This window comes from Schistocerca americana, chromosome 5 (assembly GCF_021461395.2).
Source record: "Schistocerca americana isolate TAMUIC-IGC-003095 chromosome 5, iqSchAmer2.1, whole genome shotgun sequence".
Classification (NCBI taxonomy): Eukaryota; Metazoa; Arthropoda; class Insecta; order Orthoptera; family Acrididae; genus Schistocerca; species Schistocerca americana.
Window position 1 is genome coordinate 605,359,109 of NC_060123.1, and position 18,533 is coordinate 605,377,641.

Sequence of the window (18,533 nt, forward strand, 5' to 3'; positions counted from 1 at the left end):
TCAGCGGCGTTCGTGGCACACGAGGCGGAGGGTAAATGTGGAGGCTGGCCGTGTGGCATCGCCCGCTCTGCCTGTGAGTGGACATGTGGCTGCTCCTTCAGCAAGGTCCGAGCAGGTACATGGGGGGAGGGGTTTATTAGTTATTGGGAGTTCCAACGTTAGGCGGGTGATGGAGCCCCTTAGGGAAATAGCGGAAAGGTCGGGGAAGAAGGCCAGTGTTCACTCTGTCTGCTTGCTGGGGGGTCTCATCCGAGACGTGGAGGCGGCCCTGCCGGCAGCGATAGAGAGCACTGGGTGCACCCGACTGCAAATTGTTGCTCATGTCGGCACCAATGACTCCTGCCGTCTGGGTTCAGAGGTCATCCTCAGTTCGTACAGGCGGTTGGCGGAATTGGTAAAGGTGGAAAGCCTCGCTCGCGGGGTGGAATCAGAACTATTTGTAGTATCATTCCCAGAATCGATCGCGGTCCTCTGGTTTGAAGCCCAGTGGAAGCCTTAAACCAGAGGCTCAGACGATTCTGCAGAGATCTGGGGTGCAACTTTCTCGACCTCCGCTATCGGGTGGAGAAATGTAGGATCCCCCTGAATAGGTCAGGTGTGCACTACATGCCGGAAGCGGCTACAAGGGTACCGGAGTACGTGTGGAGTGCACATGGGGGTTTTTTAGGTTAGAGAATTCCCTCTCTAGGCCTGACAAGATGCCTCCTGAGATGCGACAAGGTAGGAGTAGTCAAAATGCAACAGGTAATAACAATATTAATGTGCTAATAGTAAACTGCAGGAGCGTCTATAGAAAGGTCCCAGAACTGCTCTCATTAATAAACGGTCACAACGCCCATATAGTACTTGTGGTGTCACCGCCAGACACCACACTTGCTAGGTGGTAGCCTTTAAATCGGCCGCAGTCCGTTAGTATACGTCGGACCTGCATGTCACCACTATCAGTGATTGCAGACCAAGCACCGCCACACGCACAGGTCTAGAGAGACTTCCTAGCACTCGCCCCAGTTGTACAACCGACTTTGCTAGCAATGGTTCACTGACAAAATACGCTCTCATTTGCCGAGACCATAGTTAGCATAGCCTTCAGCTACGTCATTTGCTATGACCTAGCAAGACGCCATTACCAGTTACTATTGATACTGTGAATCCTGTACCGTCAAGAGCGACGTTCACCATTAATGGATTAAAGTTAAGTATTCCACCAGCTACGTCCGTTTTTTCTAAATTCTAATTTCCTTGTCCTGTTCCAGACCTCACGCCAGCCTGCGTGAGCTAAAACGCGTGCCTTTCGGCTTCCTCTAGTAACACGGTGTTGGCTCTCCTGCCAACCACAACATTGGCGACGAGGCAATACTGCGTTCTTAACTATACTGCCCTGAATTACTTGTGTAATGGCTTTGCCACCATCTCCAGATGTACTTTCCGAATTTTATCGCTTCCAGACTCAGCAGACGCAGGCATTACTGTATGCCCTTGGACAGCTCATCCAGGGTCAATGTGCAATGCAAAACAACGCGGCAGCCACCGCTCCACCACTAATGCAGCCACAACACGCAGTTGCACCAACTTTTCGTCCTTTCGATGCTGCACTGGAAAGCTGGACGCAGTGGTCACGCCAAGTTGGATTCCATCTCGCCGCCTACAGAATTCAAGGTAATGAGCGGCAGCCGTTTTTGTTGTCTTCAGTCGGCGTACAAACGTACCGTGTGATAGCCATATTATTTCCCCGACGCGATGTACCAACTCTGTCCTACGACGAAATTTTGTCTGCATTATATGCATATTTCAAAGACTCAGTCAATGTAGTTGCCAAACGGTATACCTTCTTTCGTACAAAACATACGGCAGGTCAGACTAATCGGGAGTGGGTTGCAACCTTGCAAGGCCTTACTAGGGATTGTGCTTTTGAGTGTCAATGTGGACTCCCTTATTCAGATACTATGGTGCGTGATGCAATTGCACAGAACGTTTCTGATGTTCGTATAAGGGAACAGATTTTGAAACTAGTCAATCCCTCCCTTCAACAAGTGATGGACATATTGGATCAGCAGGACACACTTGACTTTGCTCAGGAATCATTTGAAACTTCGCCAGCCGTGTGTCAGGTTAACCGGCCCGCCGGGCGAGCTGCACGGAGCAGTAAACAGCCCTCGCACCCGGCCGCGCCGCTGCCACCAGGCTCTCAGCCACGTGTGCCACGCAGGCAAGCAAATGCAGTGCTAAAATCATGCCCGCAGTGTGCTACTAGACATTCGTGTGAGAATTGCCCGTCACGCCAAGCTATTTGCTTTTACTGTAATAAAAAAGGACATGTTCAAAGTGTTTGCCAGAAAAAGCTCAGATCGGAAACCCAAATCATTCCAGGCCCTTTGCTTCGCACCAGAATTGGAATCGTACCAAGGATACTCAGGCTCGCGAAACTTCACCCACGGAAATTCATACAGTCCATTCCACTCCGCCCAGTGCCACTCTCTCTAACAGTGACTGTGTTCGTCCCACAAATAGTGTGCGTCGACATCGCCGGAACTCCCATCAAGTCACAAGTGATTTTGTACCAGTGTCAGTTCACGTTGCATGAGACAGTCGCTCTTGTCGTCAGCAGGGCAATAAACTTTTTGTGGACTTTGACATTAACGGCAAAGTGATACCATTCCAGCTCAATACCGGGGCTGCAGTTTCACTGATCAATCAATACACTTACAAACTGCTGGGCACACCTCCGTTGCGTGCCGCAACTGTTAAGTTAACTAGCTATTCAGGTCAAAAGATCCCTGTGTTAGGACAGTGCAGCCTTCTTGCAACATACAACGGACAAACAAAACTTCTGTCATTTTACGTCCTTCATTCTTCTTCTGCAGTGAACTTGTTTGGTTTTGATTTATTTCAGTTGTTTAACTTGTCTATAGTAAATCAGGTCCTATCAGTGAACCAGACTGTGCCTTCCGACAGTGTTTCTCGTCCATGTGAAGAATTTGCAGACATTTTTGCACCGGGCCTCGGTTGCGCTAAGAACTATAAAACACATTTGGAACTGAAAGTAAACGCGCAGCCGAAATTTTTCAGAGCGCGCAATGTTCCCCACGCATTGCGTGATGTGGTCGCAAAAACATTACACAATTTGGAATAACAAGGTGTAATTGAACGTGTGCAGGCTTCTCTCTGGACATCACCCTTAGTAATTTTGCCAAAACCTTTTGGAAAATTGAGACTCTGTGTGGACTTCAAAGCAACAGTGAATCCACAACTAGTGACTGCAACTTTTCCTTTACCCCGCCCGGAAGATCTTTTTGACAAACTGTGCCCGGGTACATATTTTTTGAAGCTGGACCTAGCGGATGCGTACTTGCAAATACCGGTGGACGAAGAATCCCAGCGCATTTTGGTGGTTAACACGCATCTTGGTTTGTATCGATTCAAACAACTGCCATTCGGGTGTGCATCCGCCCCTGCACTGTTTCAGCAATATCTACAAACTGTTTGTGTGTCGGACCCTACTGCAGCAAACTATCTGGACGATATTGTGATCTCTGGAAAGACGGAAGAAGAACATTTAGCCAATCTCACAACATTATTTCAGGTCTTGCGACAAAATGGTCTTCACTTGCGGAAGGACAAATGTGTGTTTTTTCCTTGTGACTTGCCCTACCTGGGACATGTACTCAATGCCCAAGGCATACATCCCAGTCCCGAGTACCTCCGTGCCATACAAGACTTGCCTTTGCCGCAGAATTTGAAGCAGCTACAGAGTGTGCTGGGAAAAATTAACTATTATCACCGATACGTGCCGCATGCCTCTTCCATTTCAGCTCTGCTTCATCGCTTACGCCGTAAAGGTGTTCCGTTCGTCTGGACGGCGGCATGCGAACGCGCCTTTCACCAGTTGAAATCGGCGTTGCTTTCCAATACTTGCCTTACGTCATTCGAGCCCCAGAAGCCCCTTTTGTTGATGGTGGATGCATCGGGTTTCGGGATCGGTGCTGTACTTGCGCACAAAGATGGATCGCACGATCGCCCTATTGCCTTTGCGTCCAAATTGCTCTCGCCTGCGCAAAGAAATTATTCACAGATCGAGAAAGAAGCATTGGCTCTCGTATTCGGTGTTACAAAGTTTCATGATTTCTTGTATGGTCGTCGCTTTACCATCGTCACAGACCACAAACCTTTGACATCGCTTTTTCATCTGACCAAGCCCGTACCTCCACGTACAGCGCAGAAATTCATTCGCTGGTCTATTTTCCTCTCACAGTACCGCTACGATATCTTGTATTGGTCCACTGCTAAGTATGGAAACGCCGATGCATTGTCCCGTTTGCCTGTTGCTCAGGATAGAGCATTCGATTCCTCCAAACTTGCTTGCATGTTCATTGGTGCGGAAACCGATGACGTGGTCGAATCGTTTCCAATTGATTTTCGTTGTGTAGCTACAGCCACAGCTGCCGACCCTGTCCTTGCTACCGTTCTGCATTTTGTTGCTATGCAATGGCCCTTGTCAAAGTCACGGATCAGGGATCCGTTGGTTCGCCTATTTTTTGCTCACCAGGAGAGACTTTTTGTACGACGTGGTGTTTTGCTGTTGTGTTCTGATAATGATCAGTCCACGGTCGTGGTCCCACGTTCGTTACAGTCCTCTGTCTTACAGCTTCTCCACCAAGGACATTGGGGTATAGTGAGAACGGAACAACTTGCTCGTCAGCACTGTACTTGGTTCGGAATCGATGCCGCGATTACGAATATATGCTCTTCTTGCATGGTGTGTGCCGAACAACAATCAGCACCACCGCAGAAATTCTTTGCATGGCCGAAAGCCACTTCCCCTTGGCAATGCTTACACATCGATTTTGCTGGTCCATTCTGGAACGCTCGATGGTTGCTTGTGGTAGATTCATTCAGTAATTTTCCTTTTGTTGTCCGGATGTCTTCCACGATGTCGTCTGCCACCATCCAAGTGTTATCTGCTATCTTTTGCATTGAAGGTCTTCCACAGACTATTGTTTCCAACAATGGCCCACAATTCATGTCCGCAGAATTTCAGTCATTCTGCAAGGCCAATGGTGTTCAACATCTGACGTCTGCGCCGTTTTCGCCACAGTCAAACGGTGCCGCTGAGTGATTGGTCAGGACTTTCAAGTCACAGATGTTGAAGTTGAAAGAGTCGCATTCTCAGGAGGACGCGTTATTGCTCTTTTTGTCCCCGTATCGCTCTCAGCCCCGAGATGGTAGCTCACCGGCTGAGTTGCTCCACAGTCGCCCTCATCGAACCTTGATGTCTTTGCTTCATCCGCCGCATCAGGTTCCTGTGCAGCGGCAGACACCTGCTTTTGCCCCAGGCGACGTTGTCTACTACCGCCACTACCGAGGTTCACGGCGTTGGCTCGAAGGGCGCATTCTTCGCTGCCTTGGCTGCGCTATGTATCTGGTTTTGGGGGATTCTGGTGAGGTGTGTCGGCATCTCAATCAGCTGCGCCTCTGTCATCGCATGGAATCTGCTGCTCCCCGTCTGCTTTCAGCGACGGTGCCATCCAGTCAGCTCCCTGGGGACCCATCTACTGGCTCGCCTCGGCCCCAGGTGTTACCGACGCTACCTTCCATTTTGCCCCATGGCGACGCGGCGCCGCCGCTGCTGCCGCCGCCGCCTCTTTTCCCGCCAGCGACGCCCGCAGTGAACACGATGCTGCAACCACCGGGCGCCTCCCTGGGTCACGCGCCACCGATCGCCTCCCGTGACCAGTTGTCCTCCGACATGGAACTCTTGCCCGCTCTGGACCATATGTCGTCTTCGCCCGACGGGTGCCCCGGCCCGATGGAGGTCAACCCTTCGGCCCCTCCTGTCTCTCTGCAGGCGCATACACCGCATGTTGGCATGCACCCTGGAGCAGGTTTTCAGGCATTTCCTAGCTCCCCGCAGTCCGAATGGCAGGGTGCGGGTGGCTCAGCCTCGCCTGTTGTTAGGCTCCCCACCTCGTCGCATACATCAACATGGGGTCCTCCCCACGGCGGGCGGAAGCCTTATACCACAACCGTACGCCGATTTGCGGGGGAGGAATGTGGTGTCACCGCCAGACACCACACTTGCTAGGTGGTAGCCTTTAAATCGGCTGCGGTCCGTTAGTATACGTCGGACCCGCGTGTCACCACTATCAGTGATTGCAGACCGAGCGCCGCCACATGCGCAGATCTAGAGAGACTTCCTAGCACTCGCCCCAGTTGTGCAACCGACTTTGCCAGCAATGGTTCACTGACAAAATACGCTCTCATTTGCCGAGACGATAGTTAGCATAGCCTTCAGCTACGTCATTTGCTACGACCTAGCAAGGCGCCATTACCAGTTACTATTGATACTGTGAATACTTTACCGTCAAGAGCGACGTTCACCATTAATGGATTAAAGTTAAGTATTCCACCAGCTACGTCCGTTTTTTCTAAATTCTAATTTCCTTGTACTGTTCCAGACCTCACGCCAGCCTGCGTGAGCTGAAACGCGTGCCTTTCGGCTTCCTCTAGTAACACGGTGTTGGCTCTCCTGCCAACCACAACAGTACTAGGGACAGAAAGTTGGCTGAAACCAGACGTAAACAGTAATGAAATCCTAAACTCAGATTGGAATGAATACCGCAGAGACAGGCTGGACAGTGAAGGGGGAGACGTGTTTATAGCGATAAGAAGTGCAATAGTATCGAAGGAAATTGACGGAGATCCTAAATGTGCAATGATTTGGGTGAAGGTCATGGTTAAAGCAGGCTCAGACATGGTAATTGGATGTCTCTATAGGCCCCCTGGCTCAGCAGCTGTTGTGACTGAGCACCTGAAGGATAATTTAGAAAATATTTTGATTAGATTTCCCCACCATGTTAAAGTTCTGGGTGGAGATTTTAATTTGCCGGATATAGACTGGGAGACTCAAACGTTCATAACGGGCGGCAGGGACAAAGAATCCAGTGAAATTTTTTTAAGTGCTTTATCTGAAAACTACCTTGAGCAGTTAAACAGAGAACCGAATTGTGGCGATAACATATTAGACCTTCTGGTGACAAACAGACCCGAACTATTTGAAACAATTAACGCAGAACAGGGAATCAGCGATCATAAAGCGGTTACGGCATCGATGATTTCAGCCGTAAATAGAAATATTAAAAAAGGTAGGAAGATTTTTCTGATTAGCAAAAGTGACAAAAAGCAGATTACGCAGTACCTGACTGCTCAACACAAAAGTTTTGTCTCAAGTACAGATAGTGTTGAGGATCAGTGGACAAAGTTCAAAACCATCGTACAATATGCATTAGATGAGTATGTGCCAAGCAAGATCGTAAGAGATGGAAAAGAGCCATCATGGTACAACAACCGAGTTAGAAAACTGCTGCAGAAGCAAAGGGAACTTCACAGCAAACATAAACATAGCCAAAGCCTTGCAGACAAACAAAAATTACGCGAAGCGAAATATAGTGTGAGGAGGGCTATGCGAGAGGCGTTCAATGAATTCGAAAGTAAAGTTTTGTGTACTGACTTGGCAGAAAATCCTGAGAAATTTTGGTCTTATGTCAAAGCGGTAGGTGGATCAAAACAAAATGTCCAGACACTCTGTGACCAAAATGGTACTGAAACAGAGGATAACAGACTAAAGGCCGAAATACTAAATGTCTTTTTCCAAAGCTGTTTCACAGAGGAAGACTGCACTATAGTTCCTTCTCTAGATTGTCGCACAGATGACAAAATGGTAGATATCGAAATAGATGACAGAGGGATAGAGAAACAATTAAAATCGCTCAAAAGAGGAAAGGCCGCTGGACCTGATAGGATACCAGTTCGATTTTAAACAGAGTACGCGAAGGAACTTGCCCCCCTTCTTCAGCGGTGTACCGTAGGTCTCCAGAAGAGCGTAGAGTTCCAAAGGATTGGAAAAGGGCACAGGTCATCCCTGTTTTCAAGAAGGGACATCGAACGGATGTGCAGAACTATAGACCTATGTCTCTAACGTCGATCAGTTGTATAATTTTGGAACACGTATTATGTTCGAGTATAATGACTTTTCTGGAGACTGGAAATCTACTCTGTAGGAATCAGCATGGGTTTCGTAAAAGACGCTCGTGTGAAACCCAGCTCGCGCTATTCGTCCACGAGACTCAGAGGGCCATAGACACGGGTTCACAGGTAGATGCCATGTTTCTTGACTTCCGCAAGGTGTTCGATACAGTTCCCCACAGTCGTTTAATGAACAAAGTAAGAGCATATGGACTATCAGACCAATTGTGTGATTGGATTGAAGAGTTCCTAGATAACAGAACGCAGCATGTCATTCTCAATGGAGAGAAGTCTTCCGAAGTAAGAGTGATTTCAGGTGTGCCACAGGGGAGTGTCGTGGGACCATTGCTATTCACAATATACATAAATGACCTTGTGGATGACATCAGAAGTTCACTGAGGCTTTTTGCGGATGATGCTGTGGTACATCGAGAGGTTGTAACAATGGAAAATTGTAGTGAAATGCAGGAGGATCTGCAGTGAATTGACGCACGGTGCAGGAAATGGCAATTGAATCGCAATGTAGACAAGTGTAATGTGCTGTGAATACATAGAAAGATAGATCCCTTATCATTTAGCTACAAAATAGCTGCTCAGCAACTGGAAGCAGTTAATTCCATAAATTATCTGAGAGTACGCATTAGGAGTGATTTAAAATGGAATGATTATATAAAGTTGATCGTCGGTAAAGCAGATGCCAGACTGAGATTCATTGGAAGAATCCTAAGGAAATGCAATCCAAAAACAAAGGAAGTAGGTTACAGTACGCTTGTTCGCCCACTGCTTGAATACTGCTCAGCAGTGTGGGATCCATACCAGATAGGGTTGATAGAAGAGATAGAGAAGATCCAACGGAGAGCAGCGCGCTTCGTTACAGGATCATTTAGTAATCGCGAAAGCGTTACGAAGATGATAGATAAACTCCAGTGGAAGACTCTGCAGGAGAGATGATCAGTAGCTCGGTACGGGCTTTTGTTAAAGTTTGAAGAACATACCTTCACCGAAGAGTCAAGCAGTATATTGCTCCCTCCTACGTATATCTCGCGAAGAGACCATGAGGATAAAATCAGAGAGATTAGAGCCCGCACAGAAGCATACCAACAATCCTTCTTTCCACGAACAATACAAGACTGGAATAGAAGGGAGAACCGATAGAGGTACTCAGGGTACCCTCCGCCACACACCGTCAGGTGGCTTGCGGAGTATGGATGTAGATGTAGATGTAGAAATGCTTTGCTCCACTGTATGCAAGTGTGCCCTCACCTGTGCCACTCTAAGCAGTTTTGCACCACTCATCCATGCATGTCCACAATGCATTCTGTGTGGACATGACATTAAAGGTTGTATATTTGAAACTGATGTGCAGTGGTGTTCTAAACTTAAGGACTAAAGTAACTTTTGCATAACGTGTCACTGCCAAGTAACACAGCTCAACAAAACTTGGACCACAAATAGTAAGACGTGCTACAGTATAGTACAGAAGACAACTGTAAAAGATATGCAGTGTGACAAACAAAAATGACACTTTCACTTACAAACAATAATGACAATGAAGTAATTATGACTCATGATGATCCTCTGGATATTACAAAAGTGAGACCTGGTTCTTAATAGGTTGCATGAGCACTACAGGCACAGTGCATGCTCTGCAACATGCTCCCATGCTGTCCACAATGCTGGTAAGGAAATCTTGTCGTAGAGCAATCAGTTTCTCTGCCAGCATGGTTGACAACTGCTGGATAGTCATTGCTGCTTTTGGAACTGTGGCAATAACAGATCAGAGGGCATGAAAAAATGTAACTGTATCATTCAAAACAGTGCCTCTTGAATCTTTCCTGAACTAGGAACTGACCATATTCCATTACTCAGACTTACAGTACTCCAATCTGTCTTCCCTAAATTTAACACATTTGGAAATTTTAACTTAACTGGAACCAGGAATACTCTACTTTTCTTCAATGTGGCTGAACATTACATTCAAATAATTACCCAACAACTATAATATTATGAATGATCACTCATCAGCCCAAATAAAACACATTACCACTGATAAAATAATCTCCCACGCAAACTGAACAACTCGTGATGTGTTTTTATCTAACAATGCAATGGCAGATAATGCGTAACATGCAAAATCCCTCAGCACAGCACAGTAATAATGTGTAACCATAAAACGTGCAAACACTTACAAAATATATAAACAAAGAAGCATTGGCAATTAAAAGCAAATGAAACAGGATAAAACTGTATAACTTTCACCTCATTAGTATTGATAGCAATTGTTTGCAATAATACAGACTATGTCATAAGTCAATAAGTTTGCAAAATTATTATAATTATTGAAAGAAATAAGTTAATGGATGAAACCAAGTTTTAACTATTATTCTGTACCTTATTACTGAAATGAAATCAAAATAGCATTGCAATATGATAGTTTACAATTATGTACAGTTAATAACCATGAAAAATTACTCTTGCTTATGCATATTAAGCTTCTACATCACTGATTAGAAGAACATAACTAGTGGTGTCTCTTAGTCAATGTTCCTTGGAAACAGTTTCCACACAACTGATGCTGTTGACAACTTGTCGACGTCTGCCTCGTTAGTCCATCTTCCTTGACCGTGTAATCCAGTAACTGGCATTGTCTTGCTGAGCTCCTTGATTGTGGGTGCCTGTTAAAAATCTAACAGGAACACACAATTAATTCCAACTTGTGTATCTGCATGCAGCAATGGACATAAAACAACACGCTTCTTTCCATAACACATGGCGTAAGCTAACTTCATACAGTTTATTGCACACATACACTACAGTTCTCAGACTTATGGTTCATGATCGTGGTTCAGTGCTTTTTGCAGTATATCCATCCACACTACGAATATAAATCAAGCCAATTGTTCTGTATATCATTAGTCTGATGTTTAAACAGAACAATAAATACTGTAATTGTCTATGCAATCACTTCAATTATGTGGCAATCAGCAAATCATACATTCACAGTTAATGATCTCCATATCAATATATGACACGAAAATTTGTAATGTTTTCCATTTCGTTCCACAGTCCATGGTATGCACTGAACAGTTTGTGCTGTCAACAATTGAAAACAGTACCTTTATGGCATGCACACAGCATACAGGTTAGCAAATCAAAGTTTCATGTTTAATGAGTAAAAACACAGTTCCAGCAAATGGGCAACATGATGCATGAAGTCAATAGGTCTTTAATCACAGTACACACCAAGATCATAAATTTAGTACTGACCAAATACTGATATTTTTCACAGGCTAAAAACACAACGTGTTGCAGTACATATGCGCAGCACGACAATCACCTCCACTCTCTTCTTTTTCTCACTCCTGATGCTTTGTTGATGTCTTACTTACTAAAACATCTTGCAAATATAGTAGCTCCCCTTGTCCTTAAACAAGTGTATTGTGGGTTAATACACTCACATCTGCAATATGGGATTGAGGTCCAGGGTGGGGCACCCACTGTCTATTTGGATCGCATTTTCAGGCTTCAAAAGAGAGCAGTTAGGATAATTGCTAATATAAGCAAACGCCAGTCCTGTAGGGACTATTTCAAAAATTATAAATTACTGACTGTTTACTCATTGCATGTATTTAAGACCATAATGTTTGTAAAAGATAATGAGGAAAATAGTGTAAAGAACAGTGACATCCATAATTACAATACTCGAGCCAAAAGTGACTATCATAGGATATGGACTAACAAGAAAACTGCAGACCACAGTCCATATGTAACTGGGAGACAATTCTATAATAAGTTGCCAAAAAATATAAAGCAACTCCAAGGCAATCTTTTCAAGAGCAAGTTGAAAAATTGGTTAATAGAAAGATTTTTATACTCATTAAAAGAATTCTGAGCTGCAGTACTGTTAATTTCTTCTTTTACAAACTGCAGTATATTAGTGGTGGTATTGTCATAATTGGCTAATTGATGTATATAATCATTATATGTATGGAGTGATATATAATGTGCTAATGTGTTTATAACATAATTGCATGGAATGATATACAACGTGCTACTTGATGTATATATTCATTCCTGGAATGACATGATATTGATATAATTCTACAAAAAATGACGATGTCCAAGACTGTAAAGTTATCATGGACAAATAAACATTATTATTATTATTATTATTATTATTCTCTCTCAACCTACTGATATGATTCTACATCACTCAAAAACCTCACTCCCCATAACACTTTCAAAACCTGAATACATCATTTTCTAATTTATAAAAAAACACAATTTCATATTACTCTGTCCATAGAAGACGAATTCAAAAAATTTGTTCACAAATAACAAGGTATAAAACACCAGAATAATTGAAAATGACAACTACGTTCATAACAATTACATTAACTCTTTCAGACCCTCTGGCTACAATTGTGTACATTAATTTTTACTGTGTCTTAGCTGCAGCAGAAGTACGAGGTGCATTCAAGTTCTAAGGCCTCTGATTTTTTTTCTAATTAACTACTCACCCGAAATCGATGAAACTGGCGTTACTTCTCGACGTAATCGCCCTGCAGACGTACACATTTTTCACAACACTGATGCCACGATTCCATGGCAGCGGCAAAGGCTTCTTTAGGAGTCTGTTTTGACCACTGGAAAATTGCTGAGACAATAGTAGCACGGCTGGTGAATGTGCGGTCACGGAGAGTGTCTTTCATTGTTGGAAAAAGCCAAAAGTCACTAGGAGCCAGGTCAGGTGAGTAGGGAGCATGAGGAATCACTTCAAAGTTGTTATCATGAAGAAACTGTTGCGTAACGTTAGCTCGATGGGCGGGTGCGTTGTCTTGGTGAAACAGCACACGCGCAGCCCTTCCCGGACGTTTTTGTTGCAGTGCAGGAAGGAATTTGTTCATCAAAACATTTTCGTAGGATGCACCTTTTACCGTAGTGCCCTTTGGAATGCAAAGGGTAAGGATTACGCCCTCGCTGTCCCAGAACATGGACACCATCATTTTTTAGCACTGGCGGTTACCCGAAATTTTTTTGGTGGCGGTGAATCTGTGTGCTTCCATTGAGCTGACTGGCGCTTTGTTTCTGGATTGAAAAATGGCATCCACGTCTCATCCATTGTCACAACCGACGAAAAGAAAGTCCCATTCATGCTGTCGTTGCGCGTCAACATTGCTTGGCAACATGCCACACGGGCAGCCATGTGGTCGTCCGTCAGCATTCGTGGCACCCACCTGGATGACACTTTTCGCATTTTCAGGTCGTCATGCAGGATTGTGTGCACAGAACCCACAGAAATGCCAACTCTGGAGGTGATCTGTTCAACAGTCATTCGGCAATCCCCCAAAACAATTCTCTCCACTTTCTCAATCATGTCATCAGACCGGCTTGTGCGAGCCCGAGGTTGTTTCGGTTTGTTGTCACACAATGTTCTGCCTTCATTAAACTGTCACACCCACAAACGCACTTTCGACACATCCATAACTCCATCACCACATGTCTCCTTCAACTGTCGATGAATTTCAATTGGTTTCACACCACGCAAAGTCAGAAAACGAATGATTGCATGCTGTTCAAGTAAGGAAAACGTCGCCATTTTAAGTATTTAAAACAGTTCTCATTCTCACTGCTGGCGGTAAAATTCCATCTGCCATACGGTGGTGCCATCTCTGGGACGTATTGACAATGAATGCAGCCACATTTTAAAACAATGCGCATGTTTCTATCTCTTTCCAGTCCGGAGAAAAAAAATCGGAGGCCTTAGAACTTGAATGCACCTCGTATTTTCCCCAATGGAAACCTGAGGTACGTATTTGTGAATATTCAACATTTGCATTATGTGCAAGTGCTGTCAACTGTTGTACATCACTATGAAAATATCAGCTAGTTAATGTAGCACTGTGCAGCAGCTCATGACCACCAGAATACAAGGATGTGGTTGGTTCACTATATTCTACAGTATAATTGAATATTATTATCATTATTTTGCATGGTAATCATTGAATGATCATTTTACAATTTATTACAATAGATAATATTTTGTTATTAGTTATTTTAGTCCATAAAATGAATCCAAGTATACAAAGTATGTTTTGAAAACAGGTACATATTTTGGATCAATCTTGCATCTAAAAACATTACAAATGCACCACAGCATTACCCTAAGAAAAATTTTCCTTCCTCCATAAAAAATTCAGATCATAAAGGTTTAAGTAAACAGAAACATAATGATGCCAAGAATTAAATTTATGTATCTCATCTTGAACTAACCTTTTCATTGTACGACAAAAATAAAGCAGAAAAGAAGTAAAAGAAAGTATAGTAAAAAGAGGAAAAAATGTGATCAGCCTGTATCTTCACATGTGCCCCTCGATTTTATCATGTGATGGTCTTTTGAACTTCTCATGATAAAATATATTCAACAAAGATGCATTATGTTGTATGTGTTTTTGTATTCATGTAAGCCAATTTCACGTAAAATTCTAGTGTCATATTTTGAGCTTAAAAATAACTTTTTCATTGCTCCTAAATTATCCTACCAATAATAGAAGTAATATGACACAGTCTGAAAAAGAACTAGCTTCATCTGTCCTCATTGGCATACAACAAGACATAATATAATTAATGATTTACATGCAATCCCAAATAATGCCCTTCTTAGTTTTTATTGTTTTTAGTCCTTTTATGTAAGTTTTCATTTCTTAACTCCTCACATATGAAGTCATCATTTCTATACACTTATTCCTTTAGCTACAAGGGTTATGAAACTCACTGTTGCTACTTTGTTTCATGACACAAGTAGTCTTTCAATCTATTTATTATTACTGCCCTATGTAATCTACCAAAAATTACGTACTTTTACGAACTCCAATTCTATTTATAATTTGATGTAACTCTTGTCTATTGCTACTTTTCCTAGTATTATTTCTCCATTTGCAAGTTGTAAAACAAATTTAGAAACATTAAACTACTATTAAATTAACAGTCATCATGGTATGAAATATTCTCTCTCTCAATTGGCCTTGCAAACTTAAAAGGAAAATTAAAATTTTCACTTTTAAACTTCAAAAAACAAAATTATGCTCTCCCTTTACCTCCATTCATTTCTCCTCCTGGATCTCAATTTATTGCATCAATACATTGTTTTTGTGTTATTCTAATCTAACACAGTTTCAAATACACTATGTTCTTAAGATGAGACTTCTACTTTGAGTTTGGGTAAACTAAATAGAATGCATTCGAGTATGACATACTCATTACCTCAAGCAGACCTTCGCATACATAAAAAAAACTAATATCTCATTATTTATCTCTCTAGATTTTTCATACATTTTAACTAATAACAATCTCCTATTTTAATGTCAACTTTCTTTACCTTCTCATCGTGTCTTCTCTTTCTCTTCTCCAGTTTCCTTTCCATCAGCTCCCTCAATTAAGTCACCAATATCGGAAATGGCTCCACCTTCTGGATCACTACTACTACATTCTTTAACTACCACATTCACCAAATTCACATTCTTTGTCTTTAAAAGGAAAATAACGCTCTCAGTGTCACCTCATTCCCTCTGGACACAGATAGTGGACAAATTTACTTATAGGTAACATTACAAAACACTGTCTTATTTAGATTCTCAGGTTATTATTATGTTGCTTTTTATTACTACTACTACTACTACTACTACTACTATTATTATTGCTGTTGTTGTTGTTGTTTTTGCTGTGCATACTTTCCATGTTCCATCTTAATTACTTCTTCTTCAGTTTCTCATGATGCACAGCACTACATTAATCATTACTTTCCACATTGTTTGCTCAACCCACAAAACATATTTCACATTTATTCCACTTTTTAACTGAATATTACAATGTAGGAAAAGATAGACTGCTACTTACACACACACACACACACACACACACACACACACACAAATAAGCAAACACACCACAAGCACACACTACCACCAACTCCAGCATCTGAGGCCAGAATGCAACATCATGTGGGATGCAAACAACAATCTGGAGGGGGTGAGGAAAGGGAAGGGGAAGGGATAGTAGTGTACAGGTGGAGAGAGAGAGAGACAGTCGCTGTCTAGTGGAGTGTGCAAGGACTAGAATGCCAGCAGGTGCAGCGTCAGGAGCTTGAGGGGCAGGGTGGTGGGAGAAAAAGGAACAAAAAAGGAGAGGAGTGGGGAAAGATGGGCAGATTCATTGGCAGAAGGCTGCAAATAAACTGGATGGGAGATGAGAATGGGAAGAAGATGACAGGACAGAGGGCGTGGAAACTGTTTGGGGGAGGTTGTGGAGACAGTATGTTACCATAGGTTGAGACTGGGCTAATTACAGGAGCGGAGAATGTGTTGTAAGGATAACTCCCATCTGCATAGTAAGTATCAATCAATCTTTTTCTACATTAGTGATATTCTTATCTGGAGTTTCCATTGTTTGATTTTTACTGAGTTCAGACATTTCTCCTGACTACATAATGGCAAGGCCCTAATAACAACTCCACTTGTGATGTTCCTTACTTTTCCTCTTATTTTATCTCCTTTTTTTTTTTTTTCTTTCTCTCTATCTCACATTCCTAGCACCACTATTTCTCATCTTACATTCCATATTTCCTCATTAACTATTATTTTCATTTACTCCTTATTCCTTTTACTAATTATCTAAACATTTTTCCTTATCATTGCCCATCAAAATTCATGACTTCATCCAGCAATCACTTCTTATTCTTTCATTCATATTTACCAGTAAAGGAATCACTCTCCTCAACTACTCTCCTCCACATACCTATCAGACCTCAATAAATTCTTCCTATAATACACAGCAACAAAATACTCAAAATTCGTCACTATCTTGTTCAAATTACAAATAACAAACCAAATTTAGCTGTTCAATTATTTCCACACTATTATGTCAGTCTTGCCTTTTACCAGTACTCTCAAATTTCCTGTGCAAAGCTGTTCACAAACAAGCACATATAACCGGCAACTCCAGCATGCTGGGCAGTAAAGTCGTCCCGAGATACTGGAGTTGGCGGTCGTGTGTTTGTGACGTGTGCTTGCTTGTGTGTGTGTGTGAATGTTGTGTGTTTATCTCTTTTTAACTGATGAAGGCTGCGGCCGAAAGCTATATGTAGGTGTCTTTTAATCGTGCCTGTCTGCAACCTGGCATGTCTTCTTTATGATACATAGCAATCTATCTTTTCCTACATTGTTGATATTCCTACCTGGAGTTTCCATTGTTTGATTTTTGTTCACAAGCATTTAATTTATTCTAATTGTTTTAACTCATCAATAATTTATCCATTCATCATCATCAGGGATTATATCTCATTTTGAGGAATATTATCATAAACAGTTATATCTACTCAGTCCTTACTCCATATATACACATCAAAAAAAGTTTTGCATCACCCCGGTTCCCAGAACTCCTGAAGATAGATGTTGACTGCAGATATTGTATCACAGACACAGCCCCTTTGACTGTTCAGAGATGTCACTAAACCTGCACAAAGATGTAAACAAACATGCATGAGCAGTGCCTATTACACGGAGGGGGTCCAACAGCCGATTATTTCCAGTCATTACATCAGGAAGGAGGTACATGGCTCATGTTGTCTGTAGTTCAACCATGTCTTGCCAGTCAGTACCACAGTTCAATAGTGTCTGCATTTATACTTTGTGCCAGAAAGTGCTCTCAACAAGGGAACTATCCAGGTGTCTTGAAGTGAACCAAAGCAATGTTGTTCAGACATGGAGGAGATACAGAGAGAGACAGAAACTGTCAATGACATGCCTCGCTCAGGCCACCCAAGGGCTACTACTGCAGTTGATGACCGCTACCTACGGATTATGGTTCAGAGGAACCCTGTCAGCAATGCCACCATGTTGAATAATGCTTTTCGTGAAGCTGCAGGATGTCATGTTATGGCTCAAACTGTGCACAATGGGCTGCATGGTGCACAAATTCACTCCCAACGTCCACGGCAAGGTCCATCTTTGCAACCACGACACCATGCAGCATGGTACAGATGAGCCCAACAACATGCCGAATGAACTGCTCAGGATTGGTACCACGTTCTCTTCACCAATGAGTGTCGCATGTGCCTTCAACCAGACAATCATCAGCAACCCAGTCAGGCTGGACGCCTTAGACACACTGTCCAGCGAGTGCAGCAAGGCGTAGGTTCCCTGCTGTTTTGGGGTGTCATTTTGTGGGGCCGACGTATGCCACTGGTGGTCATGGAAGGTTCCAGAACGGCTGTACAATACATGAATACCATCCTCCAACTGATAATGCAACCATATCGGCAGCATACTGGCGAGGCATTCATCTTCATGGACGACAATTCGTGCACCCATTGTGCACATCTTGTGAATGACTTCCTTCATGATAACAACTAGAGTGGCCAGCATGTTCTCCAGACACAAATCCTGTCAAACATGCCTGGGACAGATTGAAAAGGGCTGTTCATGGACAATGTGACCCACCAACCATTCTGAGGGATC

General features: G+C 43.1%; 1 protein-coding gene across 1 annotated transcript in view; it reads right to left on the reverse strand.

Moving 5' to 3' along the window:
* The window catches only part of LOC124616581 (dynein intermediate chain 2, ciliary-like), a 405,599-nt gene that overhangs the window by 325,335 nt on the left and 61,731 nt on the right, over positions 1-18,533 (reverse strand). The window lies entirely within an intron of this gene.